Genomic DNA, 19,696 nt, shown 5'->3' with positions numbered 1-19,696 from the left:
GCTCTCGGTCAGCCTTACCTCAGGTTTTCACCCCGAGAGTAACGGGCAGGTGGAGAGAGTTAACCAGGATGTGGGTAGGTTTCTGAGGTCTTATTGACAGGACCGGCCAGGGGAGTGGGCAGTGTTCGTGCCCTGGGCAGAGATGGCCCAGAACTCGCTCCGCCACTCCTCCACTAACCTCTCTCCCTTCCAGTGTGTATTGGGGTATCAGCTGGTTCTGGCTCCTTGGCATCAGAGTCAGACCGAAGCTCCTGCGGTGGATGACTGGTTCCGGCACGCAGAGGAAACATGGGACGCCGCCCATGTCCATCTTCAGCACACCGTGCTGCGCTTTCTGGCGCAGACCGTCACCGCAGTGAGGCTCTCGACCCGAAACCTGCCCCTCCACCTGCCCTGTCGGAAGCTGGGTTCGCGGTTTGTGGGGCCATTTAAAGTCCTGAGGAGAGTGAACGAGGTATGTTATAGGTTACAGCTTCCCCCCGATTACCGCATTATTAACCCCTCGTTCCATGTGTCTCTTCTCAGGCCGGTGGTGGCTGGCCCGCTCCAGGAATCTGAGGTGCGGGAGGTTCCTCCGCCCCCTCTGGACATCGAGGGGGCCCCGGCGTACTCCATTCGATCCATGGACTGGGAGGGGTACGGTCCGGAGGAGAGATGCTGGGTTCCGGAGGAGGACGTGTTGGACCCTTCTATGCTGCGGGATTTCCACCGTCTCCGTCCGGATCGCCCTGCACCTCGCCCTCCGGGTCGTCCCCGAGGCCGGTGTCGGCGAGCTGCTGGGGCCGCGCGTCAAGGGGGGGGTACTGTCACGACTTCGGCCAAAGTCGGTTCCTCTCCTTGTTCGGGCGGTGTTCGGCGATCGACGTCGCCGGTCTTCTAGCCATTGCCGATCCATTTTTCATGTTTCATTTGTTTTGTCTTGTTTTCACACTCACCTGTTTTCAATTCCCTAATTACATGTTGTATATTTTCCCTCTGTTTCCCCCAAGTTTGTGTGCTATGTGTTACTGGTGCGCTACGGGTTTTGTACCCATGTGTTGTTGTTTTATATGCCGTTAGTTTTATATATTAAACTGCTCCGGCTATTCACAAAGTTCTGCTCTCCTGCGTTTGACTTCCCTGCCACCAGTTACGCACCCCTTACACATACACAATCCATGTCTCAATCGTCTCAAGGCTTAAAAATCCTTCTTTAACCTGTCTCCCCCTGTCACGTCCTGACCAGTAGAGGGAGTATTTGTTATTGTAGTTTGGTCAGGACGTGGCAGAGGGTATTTGTTTTATGTGGTTCGGGGGGTTATGTGTATGTAGAGGGGTGTTGTATTTATGTGTTCCGGGGTTTTGGTGTATGTTCTGGGTTTTTGTATTCTAGGTTTCTAGTTTGTGTATTTCTTTGTGGTCTGAGTGGCTCTCGATCAGGAACAGCTGTTCATTGTTGTTCCTGATTGGGAGTCATATTTAAAGTGCTTGTTTTCACCTGTTTAGCCTGTAAAACTGTTCCTGTCGTGTTTCTGTATTTTCTTGTTTTTTCGTGTTCACGTCTTTAATAAATAATATGTTGAGCACGCAACCCGCTGCGCCTTGGTCTCATCACTACGACAGCCGTGACACCCCCGTTCATCTATACTGATTGAAGTGGAGTTAACAAGTGATATCAATATGGGATCATCACTTTCACCTAGATTCACCTGGTCAGTCTATGTCATAGAAAGAGCAGGTGTCCCTAATGTATATTGTTATTTGCTGTTTGACACATTTCTCTGGATACATTTGTCATGTTTCATTCAATCAAAAGCCATACTGCCTATACCCTTCCTCAACTAAGACCCACACCTGCTTAACTCAGAAGGAAGTTACATCCTGTTCAGAATGTTTTGTAGACTCAGTGTATTTGGAACGCAATTTAGTCAACTGACTTGTTTACATTGATGTTTACATTGCTTTCTTGTTTACATGGATGTTGATCTCAACTCCATGATGTCTTTAGGTAAATGTCTGAGGAACGATAACTAGGTGATAGTACTATCATCTACTATACTGGAACGATTCTAATGAGAGACTATTTCATGTTTCATTAGAAAAACATAGCTTCTTGCTTAATATTATTTCTCCTTTCATACAGAATAGTATCCAAAGAAATCCCAAGCAGACTGACCCTTATAGTATCCAAAGAAAGCCCTTGCAGACTGACCCTCTAGTATACAAAGAAAGCCCTTGCAGACTGACCCTCTAGTATCCAAAGAAAGCCCTTGCAGACTGATCCTTTTAGTATCCAAAGAAAGCCCTTGCAGACTGACCCTCTAGTATCCAAAGAAAGCCCTTGCAGACTGACCCTCTAGTATCCAAAGAAAGCCCTTGCAGACTGATCCTTTTAGTATCCAAAGAAAGCCCTTGCATACTGACCCTCTTAGTATCCAAAGAAAGCCCTTGCAGACTGCTCTTCTTTTGGCACGATAAACTTTTCCCACAGAGCCACCGACAGCCAAAGCGATAAACACACTCACACAACCCGATATCTCTCTTTCGCCAGGCCTTGGAAGGAGCTGCAAATATCTTATGGTTTGGAGCTACAGTGGTTTGGCGATACGCCCATTTAATTCATTTAACCCTGAGCAAAACAGAGGACCTCTGGCAAACACCATAGAAACAAAATAGAGTACTGAATCTTTATTCTGGAGGTAAATGAACTGACGGTGGGTCTGGAGGTGTGTCATCTGTCTCTACCTCGGAGCTAGGGGCATTCGTGCTGATACAAGCAGGCAGTTATCTGTGCCCCTTGAGAGTTACACTGTTCATAAAGGCTATATAGCCTGCATGCATTTGGATATTAAGATAGTATGCTATTACGTGTAAGTGTATGTGCTTGGTGGGTAAAAATATGGTCTTGAGCCAAATCTCCTGACAGAAGCATAATTCATATGTTACTGCTAGGGCAATAGGAAAGAAGATCATGTGTTTCTGAGGGCACTGTGGCATATATGTATGAGATAAAATATTCATGTAGAGGGCAGTGACTGTGTGCTGGCTGGCTGTGATCTACATCAGCAATACGTTATTGTCTGTGCTCTGGTTGACAGTACTGCCTCCCAGCCACAAAGTTATACAGAGATCCATGAATACGATATGATGGCCTCCCAGGAACGATTGGCCATTTTGACATTTGGCAGTAGAATGACCTTTAAATCAAAAACGCTCTCTTGCCGTAAATCCTTGCACAATCCATGTTTTATAAATATAAACTGATAGAGATCAAAATATATACTTGACATTTTGCTTTGTGGCATAGCTTGTTAAGTATGTAGACTAGATGTAAGAGATTATCAAAGTCATCCACCCTTTTTTTCCACCCATCTCGGCCCCCAAGCCTGTTATCGAAGCTGCAATATGTAACCCGACCAAATTCACATAGAAATGTGTGTTATAGATCAGTCATTCTTATTGAAAGCAAGTCTAAGAAGCTGTAGATCTTTTCTATGTGCACTAGTTCTATGCTTCCCGTTCTTAAGTTTAGTTTTTGCTTCTTTTACTTTCCGTTTTGTACACCAGCTTCAAACAGCTGAAAATACAATATTTTTGTTTCTTGAAAATATATTTCACAGCGGTTTAGATGGTACAATGATTCTCTACACTATACATTGCATGTTTTGTCACATAAACTGAAATTAGGCAAACTATTAGAATTTTAGCAACCAGGAAATGGCGGAGCAATTTCTTCATAGTGCATCTTTAAGGTTTTAGTTGATTATCTTTTCAAGGTCGTCATTAGTTAGTTATAAGAAGACAGTCACAAAGCTTCTACATGACCTATCCATTTGTTATTGTTGAAGTAGATTGATGACAAAATGTTAGGCTACTTTTACCTTTTAAAACTGTAGCCAAACCCACAGTGGCTGTACAGTTTCATTGAGACTGTAGGGTGAGATGGGGGTTTGGCAGAGGGTAGAAGGGGTAGAACCTGGCACAGGGCCTGTGAGTGTGCTTCCCCAGTGCCAACCCAGAGGACGGCTGTACTCTACAGAGGAGGAACAACAGGAGACATAGGTTACATCCCAAATGGCTCCCTTTTCCCAATTTAGTGCACTACTTTCGACCAGGGCCCATGGTAGTGCACTATATAGAGAATGAATAGGGTGCCATTTGGAACGTACCCATAGCAGCCGGATCTGATCTGTCACGCTTCCCCTTCAGTCACCCATCACTGTCCACGGCTCTCTCTCACTCTGTCAGTCCCTGGCTGGCGCATGGCAGCGGCGTGTCGCTGGACCATTCAGCACCATTCAGCACCTCCAAAGATGATCACTTCCTGCCCTTCCCCATCACACCTTTGTCCCATCCCTCGCTCCACCCTGACAAGGTGGGGACGAGTTATCACACCTGTCAGCTTTATGACTCCCTGTCTGCCTGTGCTGAGGTAATAAAGTCTCGCTGCAGCTTCTACCAACCTGGGGGTGAGTCACTGTGCCTGATGGGAAATTGGTCAGTGGAGTGTCGTAGTCAGGGGAATAGAGCATTCCGCCCTATGGGTTCTTTTAGAAGGATTATTGTTTGATTAATAACTAGGGGAGGAAACAGCCATACCTTACAGGGGTTTTCACCTGGGAACCGGGCCATAAAAGTGCCAATGAAAATGGAAGTTATACAAGTAGAGAAACTGAAAGGATACAGTTAAAATGTGTCTTTACTTCAACTGCCTCCAAGTTGTAAGTGTGTAGTTCCATATAGACTATAACTCATGGTTACGTAGGCTATATTGAAGTAAAAAAAAATATATATATATGTTAAAAACCAGCTTCAACCACTTCATGCATTGGTAGCCAGAAACCAGACTTTTGGCTCTGCAGCTTCTCATTAAATCAATTGCCTTGTAATAATTTGGACATAATGTCTAACCATTTCAAATCAGATGACAGACCAAAATGCTGAACATTCTATGCTCATTAAACTCACAAATCTGCCATGTTCTCCTAAAATTGCACCCCAATTACCTTGTAATTCGCCTCTCTTGACTGCCTCTGCTGCCTTTCCACGTTATCCAGCATACGGTTACAAAACATGGCCCTGCTACTGAACACGATGGTAGTGGCACATATGCCCTGTTTCCATCTAGGGACAGTTTTGGGGGTCAAAGGTCATCTACATATGTGACAGCATGAGGCAAGGGGTGACAGGGGGCACAGGGACTCAACCCACCCCATCAGGGCTCTTTCCCAGAGGGATCTTCCTAGAGAAAGGCTGTGTAGGACAGGACCTGAGGCCCATAGCGTGCTGCTAGAACCCCCTTTGCGAACAGTAATTACACTCTCTACATCTGCTAGAGAGAATAAGGCTCAGCCCTATGGTTCCATACCTAGAACTCACTGGGCCATAGCATATGGGTCTGTACCTTCTCTCATGGTGAGAGCTGTAGATAAATAAAGGCTTAATGTTTGGGTTTTTACGGTGTTTATCGGCTATCCCACCTCAGTGAGAATTACCTCACCTCCACCATAGGGGCTTTGTCAACTGCACTGCTTTAATTACTAAGCTTGCTGGGGGTTTGTTGTGTACATTAAAGTATTTGTAAACTTTAGTCGATAAGTTTGATACAGTTTGATATAATTTCGTCGACAATAACTATGACGAAAAATACTTGTCAATTACCAATTTTTCTTGACCAAAACTATTATGATAATGAGAGGAGACACTGGAAAAAAACGATAACTATTACAAATTACTTTTCATTTTAGTTGTCGAAAATGTGACTAGACGATCATTTCTAATGGACATTTGACATTTGACAGACTCCTTTTCATCTGTTTTGTCCAATCATAAGCAAGCATGCAGAATGTCATGCAACCCTCTCATTAATTAAGATCTTTCAGTTGCGCGGTCTGATTGAGCTGATCTGCCCGGCTCTCCCACACAGCTCCCAGGCGGTCTCTTCAGTCACTCGTCAATCTTTTGAACTGATGCAAAGCAAGGACACTTCACGAGTAACTAACCTGAACTAGAAACAATAATGATTACTCTCCCTCTTACTTTCATGGAGGCTATTTTTGCTTTGATCTCATCAGATGCTCTATTTTCCCATGTGTGCTGTTATTCATTGATGCGGTCTTTTGCAGTCCGTAAATGCGGGTTGAGATTTCCTATGGGAAAAACAAATGGTATTTGTTGAATATTAGGAGTGCAAGTAATACTTCTGCCATTTCTGTGAAGCTTCAATTCTCCCCTTTTCTCAGAAAACCACTTATTTACCGCCTTGATGGTTATGATGGGGAGAAAATCAGAGCGTTATAGTATATTGTTAATTATGACTGGCATTGGTTACAATCTGCCACAATATCAATTTTGCCAGCTAAAGTATACAAGGGGAGAGTAGGATTTCACTGACTATTATGTGACTGAAATGGCTGTGACTAAGGTAGTGGAAGCTATGATGGAAGTTAAGTTAGAGGTTTGTATGAACTATTTAACAAAACAAAAGAAAGTTACAATGACTAAAATAGGACTAAAATGACTGACTAAAACTAGACAAAAATTGTCCAGAGTTTTAGTCGACTGATCATATCTAAAACTACGACGGATGAAATTACTAAAATGTGACTAAGATTAGAAAGTGTTTTAGTCATAAATACTAAGCCTAAAACTAAATCTAAAATAGGTGACTATTAACACTGGATGTGTAAAACAAGTAAGTTAGAGACAACTACAAGCTGAGGACGGTCATTGGCGGCATGTTGTATATCTCAGTTATGACTTCCAGTAAACCTAGAAACCTACATTAGTCTTATGGTATTTTGTGGAGTTTTCTATTCTTCACCTGAGCTGCAGGATGTAACCCTACAACATTTCAATGTGTTTTCTAATCATTAATCTTTTTCCACCAACCACAAATGAATAGATACAAGTCACTGCAAGCCTGAAGAAAGTTGTAGATTACTACACTGTAAATATTCCTGAATAATATGAATCTGTGATCACATGTATCCAGTCTGCATTTTGCAGGTAGATTCCAAATAAGAAAAGATGAAAACATAGGTAGTCTCCCTTCAGATGAATCTATGCTGGCGTGCGTGTAGTGTAGTCGAATCGATGTTGATTATGATTGCAGAGATAGAGAGCCTACCTCCTCACTCCCAGCCATAGAGAACAGGAGAGTGCTCCGGCAGAAACCAACCAGGAGGGTCTGAGATATTGATATCTCCCTCCCATCCATGCAGTGTAACTACATTTATATTTTCTATTTCATTATCCTTCCATGTTATTTCAAAGTGGTAAATGTTGGTTGTAGCCTCGGTGGGTGAATTATTTACTGCTGGAAATAGATTGGAGATAGGGTACGCCTGCTATCCATACTCTGTTATGTAAACTCCATTTGGATTATTCATATTGATTCTTGAGAGTGTATAGCCCAACATACAGTAGGTCATTCATATAGACCCAGTAGACACTAATGATGCTGATAGTTGATGTGTCTCCTTGCGGGAGATGACGGTGTTAACCAGACATCACCATAGGTATTCTGGGTAGAAAACTGATAGTGTTTGTGTCATGCCCAGCACAATATAACCTCTGTTTTGAAGTCACAGTATAAGGGCACAAGGCGAGACCCATATGCAGACACAGGAGGCAGATGGTTGAGCTCTGATATTTATTATAACACAAGGGGTAGGCAAAAGACGGGTCTGGTACAGGCGAGAGTTCATAAACCAGGTCAGAGTCCAAACAGTACAGGGCGTTATAGACAGTCTCGAGGGCAGGACAGGCAGGGGTTCAGTAAACAGGTCCGAGTCCAAACAATACAAGGCGTTAGGCAGGCTCGAGGTCAGGGCAGGAAGAATGGTCAGGCAGGCGGGTTCGGTGTCAGGACAGGCAAGGGTCAAAACCAGGAGAACTAGGAAAAACAGACTGGTAAAAATAGGAGCTAGGAGATAGATGCTGGTTGAGTTGGCAAACAAGACGAACAGATCAGGGTGTGACACACAGACCCTGACTGCTTCAGTTACTCACTGTCTCAATGGATGCTTGGGTCTCTTGGTCTCTGGGGAGTACCAGAAGAGGTGGTTTATTGGAGGGTCAATTGAAATGGTCCATATTGTTGGAGGAAGTCCATCAAAGCTCTCCCTGACACAATAGAGAAAGACCCTGGGGTCTAGCCAATGTGATCTGGCAAGTCTCCATGCCTCCATCTCTTCCTTGAAGGAAGGAGTAACATATGGTCCCCGGAGCAGTGTAGCCTACATGGGTCTCCTGCCTCCATATAAGAGGAGAGGAGGAAGCAAGGCACACTTTCCCATCTGTTAATAGATCTGGGGTGTGGAGCTGACATACTCACAATGAAGGAAAAGCAAGATCTTGGGAATGGTGTCATTTTAGGAATATCCCATTCCTCGTATTTTATGTACTTTATTTTCATGTTAAAATGACACATACAAGCTCTTAAAGCTGTAATCCTTAATTGGTGAAACTGCCATGTCCATTTGGGATATTACAACAACAAAGAAGTAACTGCAAACAATGAACACAGTTTTTTTTCCCCCTCTGACATCATCGCACGTGTGATAGAAGAGCACAATATGTACTGCGTTGATTTTGTTACCATGCTGCCTGACGCTCCTCAGCTCTGCAGCTAACAACAATAACAATGTAGTGGGGCGGCCAGTGGCGCTGTTTCCCATACTGCGGATGCCATCTTTAAAGGGACCCTCTGTGGTTCCAGAATGATAATATTGTGTCAAAAATAGAGTTAGTGCTTTCCCCCCTAATTGAAAGCTAGGATCCTTAATTGGTGAAACTGCCAAGTCCGTTTGGATATTACAACCACTAAGAAGTTACTGCAAACAACGAACACTGTTTTAACTTTCCCTCTGAGATCATCGCACACGCGATAGAACAACAGAATATGTAGTGCACATTGTTATTACCACGCTGTCGGACGCACCTCTCCTCCGTTCTCATCAACAAAACAATAACAAAGGCTCTGGGGGCGTACAGTGGCGCTGTTTCCCCTAATGCGGATTCCATCTTTAACCATGTTTACAGACTTGTATGGAGAATTCCTCTCAGCTGATTTTCATGAGAGATGGCATCTCTGTATGTGTAGCAAACTAACAACATCAATGTTGGGCTAATTGATCCAGATCTGGAGGTCATGGTTGAGCAGGCAGGCCAGCCCTGCCCTGGCAGACTCCTCTGGCCATCTGGAGGGAAGGGGGAAAGGTGTTTCTGGACTACTAGACCATTTTGTCAGACCCATACAACACCCTGTCCACTTGCTTTGGCTGGTTCGCCCTCTGTCTGAACAGGATGTGATTTCCTTGGGAGTTGAGCAGGTGTGGGTTTTAGTTGGAGGAAGGGTATAGGCAGTATGGCTTTTGATTGAATGAAACATTACAAATGTATCCAGAGAAATGTGTCGCTCTATGGTAAGTCAGTCAGTGACTAACAATATACACTGAGTGTACAAAACATTAGGGACACCTGCTCTTTCCATGACATGAACTAACCATGTGAAAGTGATGATCCCTTATTGATGTCACTTGTTAAATCCACTTCAATCAGTGTAAATGATGGGAAAGAGACAGTTAAAGAATGATTTTTAAGCCTTGAGACAATTGAGACATGGATTGTTTATGTTTGCCATTCAGAGAGTGAATGGGCAAGACAAACGTGCATTTGAATGGGGTATGGTACTATGTGCCAGGCGCATCGGTTTGTGTCAAGAACTGCAACGCTGGTGGGTTTGTCACATTCAACAGTTTCCTGTGTGTATCAAGAATGGTCTACCACCCAAAGGACATCCAGCCAACTTGACACAAATATTGGAAGCATTGGAGTCAACATGGGCCAGCATCCCTGTGAAACGCTTGACACCTTGTAGAGTCCATGTCTCAACGATTTGAGGCTGTTCTGAGGGCAAAAGGGGGTGCAACCCAATATTATGAAGGTGTTCCTAATGTTTATACACTCCATGCAGGATAGTTTGCTTACTCTAGTTAATATTAACATTGTTGCGCGCAAACCAATGGGAGTGGTAGCATGTCACAAATACAATAGCGTGCCGAGTACAGTTGTGTGCCTACATCAACTCAGTCACACATTTGTAATCTGGGTGAACAGTCCCTTTAAGATAGAGAAAATGAGTATTGTGTGATTCCCCTTTAAGGCTTCGAATGTCTACATTTTCCCAAAGGTTAAAAGAATAAGAAATAAAGCAGCAATTTTACACTCTCTCTTTCTTCCCCTCATTACCCAAATCCACACACCATGCGGTCAATGCTCTTTGCAGCAGCTGATTGTAGGAAACTGTTTCAAATACATGAGTTAATTTGAATGTTTAACCTCTCACATTCGTGGGAATTGGTCCATATGGATAGGGCTAAATTTAAATGTTTCTAACAGAAGAAATATGAAAAGCATATGCAAAACCACGGTAGCAATTTTATGGGAACAGTTAGATTACGGAAGCATTATTAGACCAAAGGTGAGGACACAACAGTTCACCTGCAAGACTGAATCCAAACATTACACTGTTGATTTTATGTGCATTTTACATTTTCTGTACTTTTTGCTGCTTCTGAAAATATTCTGAATACATTTCAGTAACATGATAAGAGTATTCCTGGAAAATGTGTTGTAGGTGCAACATAAGACACAAACATGACAAAGGTTTGAATGAGAGGACTAACTGGTCTCTGCAAGTGTCCCCACTCCTCTCCAAAGTATGCACAGTTCCTAAGTCATTTCAATGCACTTGTGACTCAAAGAAGAGTTTTCAACTATAAGGTGCTTTTCTGAGCTCTGCTAGCTGTGCCAGTGAGGAACTAGAGCAACTCAGTCACACATTTGTAACATGGGCGAATAGTCCCTTTAAGATAGAGACCATTTGTCTTGATGTGTAATTCCCTTTTTAGGCTTCACATGTCCCAATTTCCTCCAAAGGTTACATTTGTAAAAAATAATGATTAGTGATTTTACGCACTCTCTTTCTTCCCCTCATTACCCGAAGCCAGGCACGATGCTGTCAATGCTCTTTGTAACAGCTGATTGTTGGAAACTGTTTCAAATACATGAGCTAATGTGACTGTTAAATGCATGAACAGACATTATTATGTATGTTGATTGACATGTCATCTGAGCGTTGAACACTGAGAATACCTTAATGTCACTTCAAACATAGATACTCTAGTTAATAATAAAACGCCCGAAGGCTATCAATATTACAGTATTTGGAAGATATCTGTCTTGTATAACACACCAATCTGACAGCTAACTTTTTTGTATATATGTTTTTTTGAAAATACAGAACTCAGAGTAGCTAAATCCTGGCTAAATTCCCAATCTGGACCTCGTATCATCATGGCCACCTAATCATCCCCAGCTTCCAACTGGCTCATTCATCCTCCCTGTCCCATGTAACTATTCCCCAGGTCGTTGCTGTAAATGAGAATGTGTTCTCAGTTGATGAAAGATCTGTTGTAGTTGTTTCTCTTCACCTTGGATTACTGCTCTGATAAATAAGAGAACCTGCAATGTCCTCATCTTTGTGTTCTGTTCATACACAATCATGCTCTGGAGCATTTGTAGTGATGTCCTTCAGGAAGACATTGACTGATGAGTGTCTATAAATCATTGAACTGTTATAATCTACACTAGGTCAGTTCTATCTCTCCCAGTGCCTGGTGGTTCACTGACTGATGTGTAGATACAGTGCCTGCAGAAAGTATTCACACCCCTTGACTTTTTCCACATTTTGTTGTGTTACAACCTGAATTGAAAATGTATTACATTTAGTTTTTTTTTGTTACTGGCCTACACACAACACCCCATAATGTAAAAGGGGAATTATCTTTTTAGAAATATTAACAAATTAATAAAAAATGAAAAGCTGAAATGTCTTGAGTCAATAAGTATTCAGCCCCTTTGCTATGGCAAGCCTAAATAAGTTCAGGAGTAAAAGTTGCATGGACTCTGTGTACATTAATAGTGTTTAACTGTATATGACTACCTCATCGCTGTACCCCACACATCTGTAAGATCCTTCAGTCCCTCAGTCATTCATGGACACTCTTACTGACAGTTTTGGCTGCTTTGTGTGATGTATTGTTGTCTCTACCTTCTTGCCCTTTGTGCTGTTGTCTGCGCCCAATAATGTTTGAACCATGTTTTGTTCTGCTACCATGTTGTGTTGCTACCATGTTGTTATGTTGTGTTGCTACCATGCTGTGATGTCATGTGTTGCTGCCTTGCTATGTTGTCTTCTTAGGTCTCTCTTGCTGTAGTGTTGTGTTGTCTCTCTTGTTGTGATGTGTGTTTTGTCATATATTTAGATAGTATTTATTTTTTATTTGTAATCCCAGGCCCCTGTCACCACAGGAGGCCTTTTGGTCATTGTAAATAAGAATTTGTTCTTAACTGACTTAACTGACTTGCCTAGTTAAACAAAGGTTAAATAAAACATAAAACAACCACCAAGAAAAAAAGCATCCCTTTGAGCATGGTGAACTTTGGATGGTGTATCAATACACCCAGTCATTACAAAGATACAGGCGTCCTTCCTGACTCAGTTGTCAGAGAGTTAGGAAACCGCTCAGGGATTTCGCAATGAGACCAATGGTGACTTTTAAACAGTTACAGAATGTAATGGTTGTGATAGGAGAAAACATTATTGTAGTTACTCCACAATACTAACCTAATTGACAGAGTGAAAAGAAGAAAGTCTGTAAAGAATAAAAAATATTCCAAAACATACATTCTGTTTGCAACAATGCATTAAAGTAATACTGCAAAAAATGTGGCAAAGCAATTCACTTTTAGTGGTATGTTTGGGGCAAATACAATACAACAGCACAGTGGTGGCTGCATCATGTTATGGGTATGCTTGCAATCATTAAGGACTGGGGAGTTTTTCAAGATCAAAAGAAACGGAATGGAGCTAAGCATAAGCAAAATCTCAGATAAAAACCTGGTTCAGTCTGCCTTCCATCAGACCCTGGGAGATGAATTCACCTTTCAGCAAGACAATAACCTAAAACACAAGGCTAAATCTACACTGGAGTTTCTTACCAAAAAGACATTAAATGTTCCTGAGTGGCCGAGTTATAGTTTTGACTTAAATCTGATTGAAAATCTATGGCAAGACTTGAAATGTCACATCCTGACCAGTAAAGAGGTTATTTGTTATTGTAGTTTGGTCAGGACGTGGCAGGGGGTGTTTGTTTAATGTGTTTCGGGGTCTGTTGGGCAATATTCTATGTTAGTCTATTTCTATGTCTGTGTCTAGTTGATCTATTTCTATGCTTAGTTTATTGGTTTGACCTTCAATTGGAGGCAGCTGTTTCTCGTTGCCTCTAATTGAAGGTCCTATTTAGTAGGGGTGTTTTTTTCATGGGTTTTTGTGGGTAGTTGTTCCATGTGTAGCTGTATGTCTCACAGGACTGTTTTCTCGTCGTTGTTTTGTTTAAGTGTTTGTTTTGGTTTTTCATCTTAATAAAGAAGATGAGTATTCACATTCCCGCTGCACCTTGGTCCCATCTTTACGACGAGCGTGACATGAAAAGTCTTGTCTAGCAATGAGCAACGACCAATTTGACAAAGCTTGAAGAATTTTTAAAGAATAATGGGCAAATATTGTACAATCCAGGTGTGCAAAGCTCTTAGAGACTTACCCAGAAAAACTCACAGCTGTAGTCTGTCAAAGTTGATTTTAACATACATTCACTCAGGGGTTTGAATACTATATTTCTATATTTCATTCTCAATAAATTTGCAAACATTTATTAAAACATGTTTTCTCTTTGAAATGATGGGGTATTGTTTGTAGATGGGTGAGAAATCCATTTTGAATTCAGGCTGTAACACAACAAAATGTGGAATAAGTCAAGGGGTATGGATACTTTCTGAAGGCACTGGAAAAACGATGTGAGGGGGTGTGTAGGCTATTCAAGTAGTTCTGTGTTGACATTTGACCAACATGAGGTACTTGCGCACAGATCTTGTTCTTTAACGCGCTGGAAGCTTCTGCTGGTATAGTTTAATGATTATGAGTCAGAGCTGGTTAGATTCCTGAAGCAGGCCAGAAGGTTTCCACAAGGTCAGGGGAGTCAACATTATCCACAATGCTCCTTTGTGAGTGTAGTGTAGGTGGATGACACTAAATGTACAGGTAGCTACCAAAACAAAGGAAACACTTGAATAAATGAGGGATGCAAAGTATATTGAAAGCAGGTGCTTCCACACCAGTGGAGGCTGCTGAGGGGAGGACGGCTCATAATAATGGGTGGAACAGAGTGAATGGAATGGCATAAAACACATGGAAACCGCGTGTTTGATGTTTTTGCTACCATTCCACCCGTTCCGATCCAGCCATTACCACGAGCCAGTCCTCCCCAATTAAGTTGCCACCAACCTACTGTGTTCCACACAGGTGTGGTTCCTGAGTTAATTAAGCAATTAACATCCCATCATGCTTAGGGTCATGTAGAAAAATACTACGCAGCCCATTGTTTTGGCTACCATGGCTTTGCCCCCATTGGATGGCAATGCCCCCATCCACAGGGCACGAGTGGTCACTGAATGGTTTGATGACCATGAAAGTAATGTATACCATGGCCATCTCAGTCACCAGATCTCAACCCAATTAAACACTTATCTAACATTCTGGAGTGGCACCTGAGACAGCGTTTTCCTCCACATTCAACGTTTGCACACCTGTATCTAATGTATGCATTAAATATTGTTAGTCGCTCTGGATAAGTGTGTCTGCTAAATGACTCAAATGTAAATCAACAAAACACCAAATGATGGAATTTCTCATCGAAGAATGGTGTCGCATCCCTCCAATAGATTTGTAGGATCTATGCCAAGGTGCATTCAAGCTGTTCTGGCTCATGATGGCCCGACGCCCTATTAAGACACTTTATGTTGGTGTTTCCTTTATTTTGGCAGTTACCTGTACCTGTCTACAGAAGACATATCCCAGTTAAATGAGGAAGATGTACATCACAGGAGGTTGGTGCCAGCTTATTTGGGGAGCACAGGCTCATGGCAATGGCTGGAGTGGTATCAGTGGAATGGTATCAAATACATCAAACACACGGTTTCCAGGTGTTTGATGCCATTCCATGTGCTCCGTTCCAGACATTATTATGAGCTGCCCTCCCCTCAGCAGCCTCCACTGAGTACATACAGTAAGCCGTAAAGAAGATCATAAACAGCAGTGAGACCCTTCTCACAGCAATCACACTCTATCACATGTCTAGTCTGTAACCATGGACCACATGCACCTAATATATTAATATCCCTCACGAAACAGACGCAAGTGAGCTCTGCCAAAACATCCTTGAGAAATGAATAAATGTGTTTCGCTTTCTATTTCAATGCTCTAGCTAACTTCCCTTGGTGGAGGTGAATCCAGACCTGCCTACACACTACCTTCCTTCCTTGCTGAAATCAATCCTGTGTGCCCAAGGCGGGTTATGTGACGAGTCAAATGCAACAGTAACATTATACCCATTTTGACAGTGGACATTTACGAGTTTTCTCATTGTAAGAAAGCCACCCACTCATGTTCTTCTGGTGGTAAAGTGAATGTTCTGTCCTGCAACACTGTCACAGTGAGCTGTTCTGCGGTCAGGGACTAAAATAAAACCAAGTATTTGCTTGATACACTAAGTAGGAGGCCCAGCATTACCTAAATCAAGGGCTACCTCACTAACTAAACCTGAACACTGCGTCAGACAGCAGTTGACCATATTCAAGGTCTATTACGTATGATTTTGAGAGTATCGTGAGATAACATCAGGTTTTTTCTGTTTCATTTTTGAATGACAGTGATTTAGCATAGGCTTGCTCTACCAATGAGGGGTGTGTCCAGGCACACACCAGTCTGTATAGATTACAGTCATTATCTCCGTGCCACTGTTAACCACCGCCATCAATGCTCACCAATTACCTCAGCATCTGTGATCTCTCTCTGTACGCACTCCCAAACTTGTTGCCTCACATCATCTTTTGTTTTATTATATTCAGCTAATTGTATTGTCAGTCTTTCACAACTAGTTTTCTTTGAGCCCCGTCTATGCATACCATGCTGATCTATTTCAAACAAAATAGGTAGTATTTCTACTGAGATAGGTATCCATTTCACATTGGTGTGATAGTGTGTAATTTTTGAAAGTGGTGGAAATAGAACCCAATTGTAATCACCCAGTGAAATACTACTTGAGTAAAAGTCTAAAAGTATTTCGTTTTAAATATACTTAAGTATCAAAAGTAAACGTATAAATCATTTCACGTTTCTTATATTAAGCAAACCAGACGGCACCATTTTCTTGTTTTTTAAATGCATGGATAGCCAGGGGCACACTCCAACACTCAGACATCACTTACAAATGAAGCATTTGTGTTCAGTGAGTCCGCCAGATCAGAGGCAGTAGGGATGACCAGTGATGTTCCCTTGATAAGTGTGTGAATTGGATCATTTTCCTGTTCTTCTATGCATTTGAAATGTACTTCTAGGTATCAGGGAAAATATATGAAGTAAAAAGTACATTTATTTTCTTTAGGAATGTAGTAAAGTAAAAGTAAAAATATATATTGTAAAGTAAAGTACAGATACCACAAAAAAAATGTACTGAAGTAGTACTTTAAAGTATTTTTACTTAAGTGCTTTACACAACTGATTATTGAAGCAACCAGTATAAATACTGTCAACTCTATATTGGCCTGCATTAAGTGGTGGGTAATTGTCTTATTCTCCACATCCTCATCTGAAGGACAATCCCTCAACCATTTGTTTAGACAGTACAGTATTAATCGTAATTCCTGTGCAGACTAATGAAAAGATTCCTCTCTAATATTCAATAATGGATGTTGAACCATTTATAATCCTGCTAACGCAATATTAGCCAACCCTGCCTCTATTCCCTGTTTTCCCTGACTAGCTAGTCATCTCTCTCTCTCTCTCTCTCTCTCTCTCTCTCTCGCTCAATTTCAATTCAATTCAGTAGACTTTATTAACATGGCAAGTTAAATTACTTATATTGTCAAGGTATACATATAAAAAAAATGGTGGGACCAACAGCAATAAGGCATTAATAATAAAAGTAGTATCTCTCTCACTCCTTCCTCTCTCTTTCCTTGCTCTCTCTCTTCTCCCTCTATCCCATCCCTCATCCCACTCTGTCCCTCCATGTATCTGCTCTGGACCGGTTGGGAACTTTAATTAAAGGCCCCGTATTTCACAGGCTTAGTGAATAAATCAATGGCCATCCTTTACAGTTTGATGACCCCAGACTGATGTTGATTTAGCACCAGGGGAGCATTCTAACAGCGCTGCTCTAGAGTGATAGAGAGTAAAGTCTGTGGACTGATCCGACTGAACCAATACAACGAATATTAACACACTGGGTGTACAGTATGTTGGAGGAGCGCAATATGGAAGGAAGTTATTGGATTATGAGAATGTTGCTAGTGTCAAATATAGCTATGTGAATCTGATCTGAGATGACAAGCCAATTTGACACGCGTTTTCTCGTGAGCATTATTGTTATTTATGCTTTGTCTCATTAGAAAATGATTTAATCAGATTTAGAGTCGCCACAAGACAGATACAAAAAATAAAACAACATTTCGGGTGTCATGGCAACACTCTTACCCATTGAGTCGACGTCAGCTGATGCGATCCAACCAACCAGTTGTGATGTAGGAAACTAGCTAATGCATTCGCTCCGGCTCATTTGCATGTCTTTGATTGTTGCTCTCCAGTGTACCGCTAAGGCCTCGTAATTACCCCCCACCCACAGAAGAGGCCGCAGTAATAATAGTTTGGATAACTTTTGTCTAATTACACAACCCTCCATTGATGTGGAACAGGATATGGGGACAAACTCCACAGCTGGAAGCGGGAGGAAGGATGGCATTAGGAACTGACAACAAGCTATTACCCTGAGCCCCTCACTGGTAAGAATAGATGTTGTTTCCTGCCCTCCTCTTTGTCTTTTGTTTTTATCTGGGGTGAATCTTTTTCGAATGCACCTTTATGGATCATACGTCAATTGTTCTATTTGGAAGCTTTTTGTTTGTGACGAAAGCAATCTGTGAATAGAGGTATGATACATGAAATCAAGCTTAAAATGAACCATCTTGTTCTAAAGTGGATATTTGAAAAGGATGAATATGGCTGAATATTTCAAAATTCCAATTGAAATGCTTATCTGTACCTGCAATGCTGTGGTGGATCAAAGTATATTGAATTAACTCATGATCTATCTTCCATCAACTCGTACCATCAGCTATTTAATAATATAAACATTTTATAAACGCATTACATCTGAGAGGGCTTGTGGATTATTCACTCTTTGTTTAAGACAGACATTACATGCGGAAAGAAAGCCTCTGATGCGGCAGAGATTCTGAAAATCTCCTTGAACTGTGTTGCTATCCCAGCTGCTAGCTACATCTCTCTTTAATGTGTTGCTATCCCAGCTGCCAACTACATCTCTCTTTAATGTGTGCCACAGCGTATTTTCCACCCTGAGGATTCCAGGATCTGTCAAAGAATAGCTGAAGCATTAGACTTGACCTTTCAGGTCAAGAACAATCAAAGGAAACAATTGAAGTGGCCCTAAACTCCGGGAGTTACACTGTAATTGGAAACCATCAGTAGAACATTTTATTTGAGACTTAAAAGGCCGATCCATAGTTGAAACAATAACAAAGTGTCCACCTCGCCTCTGTTTTGGTAAAAAAATAAAGAGGGATGGGGCTAGAGAAATGTAACCACTCTTAAATTCATAAACAGAACTATGGATGCAAAGACTCCCCATCCATGATATCAGCATTATAGTTTTAACCCTGTTTTGAGGCTATACAGTGTTTGTTTACATTTAGAATGTTTACAAACATTGGAGTAAAACAAGCTTATATTTTAGGGGTGTGACAGTTGCACTAAGCTCATGAGGCGTTTATAAGTTAATCTTCAAGGATCAATGGGTATATATATCATTAATTAATAAGTCCAAAAAATGGATGTCGCAACTGCAGATTGCCACTTTAAGAGTCTGACACACTATGAGATCTCCTCTTACTAACAGCTTCTTGTCCAACACATAATTCAGAGAGAGTGAGAGAGATAGGGAGGAGAGGGAGAAAATGGGCGGGGGGGGGGGCCGGGGTGAGTGTGGGAACAGCAGGTGACACCAGGAGGCTTGTCACTAAACATGTGTGAAGAGGTAACACCTGGCTGTGACTCTGCTCCCAGCATGACCAACCACTTTTCAAGGATTTTCCAGCCATATAATCATAGCATATAGAGAACTGCACAGACTCGATGTAGATACATACTGCAGCGAATTTGGCTTCGAAGGCTAACATGCTACAAACTTTACCAAAAGCATGGACAGTTGGTAGTCATTAAGTGCTAATTTAGCCATAGCGTTAACAGTGTTGGAGAGTTGTGAACTATATGTAGTCCGACTAGTAATTAAACTACATTTTACAGTAGCTTGGTGGTAGTTAAACTAAATTAAAATCTTTGTAGTGTTTTCAATAGTTAAGAACTTTTTAGCCATGTGTAGTGGTGTTGCTAACTACTGGAACGTCACATTACTGTTTTACCATGTAGCGGTGTAGCTAACTACTGGAACCACACACTACTGTTTCACCAGGTAGCGGTGTAGCTAACTACTGGAACTACACACTACTGTTTTACCAT

The sequence above is a fragment of the Salmo salar genome, chromosome ssa16 (assembly GCF_905237065.1).
Source record: "Salmo salar chromosome ssa16, Ssal_v3.1, whole genome shotgun sequence".
In the NCBI taxonomy this organism is placed as follows: Eukaryota; Metazoa; Chordata; class Actinopteri; order Salmoniformes; family Salmonidae; genus Salmo; species Salmo salar.
Note: the sequence above shows the minus strand (reverse complement) of the source record.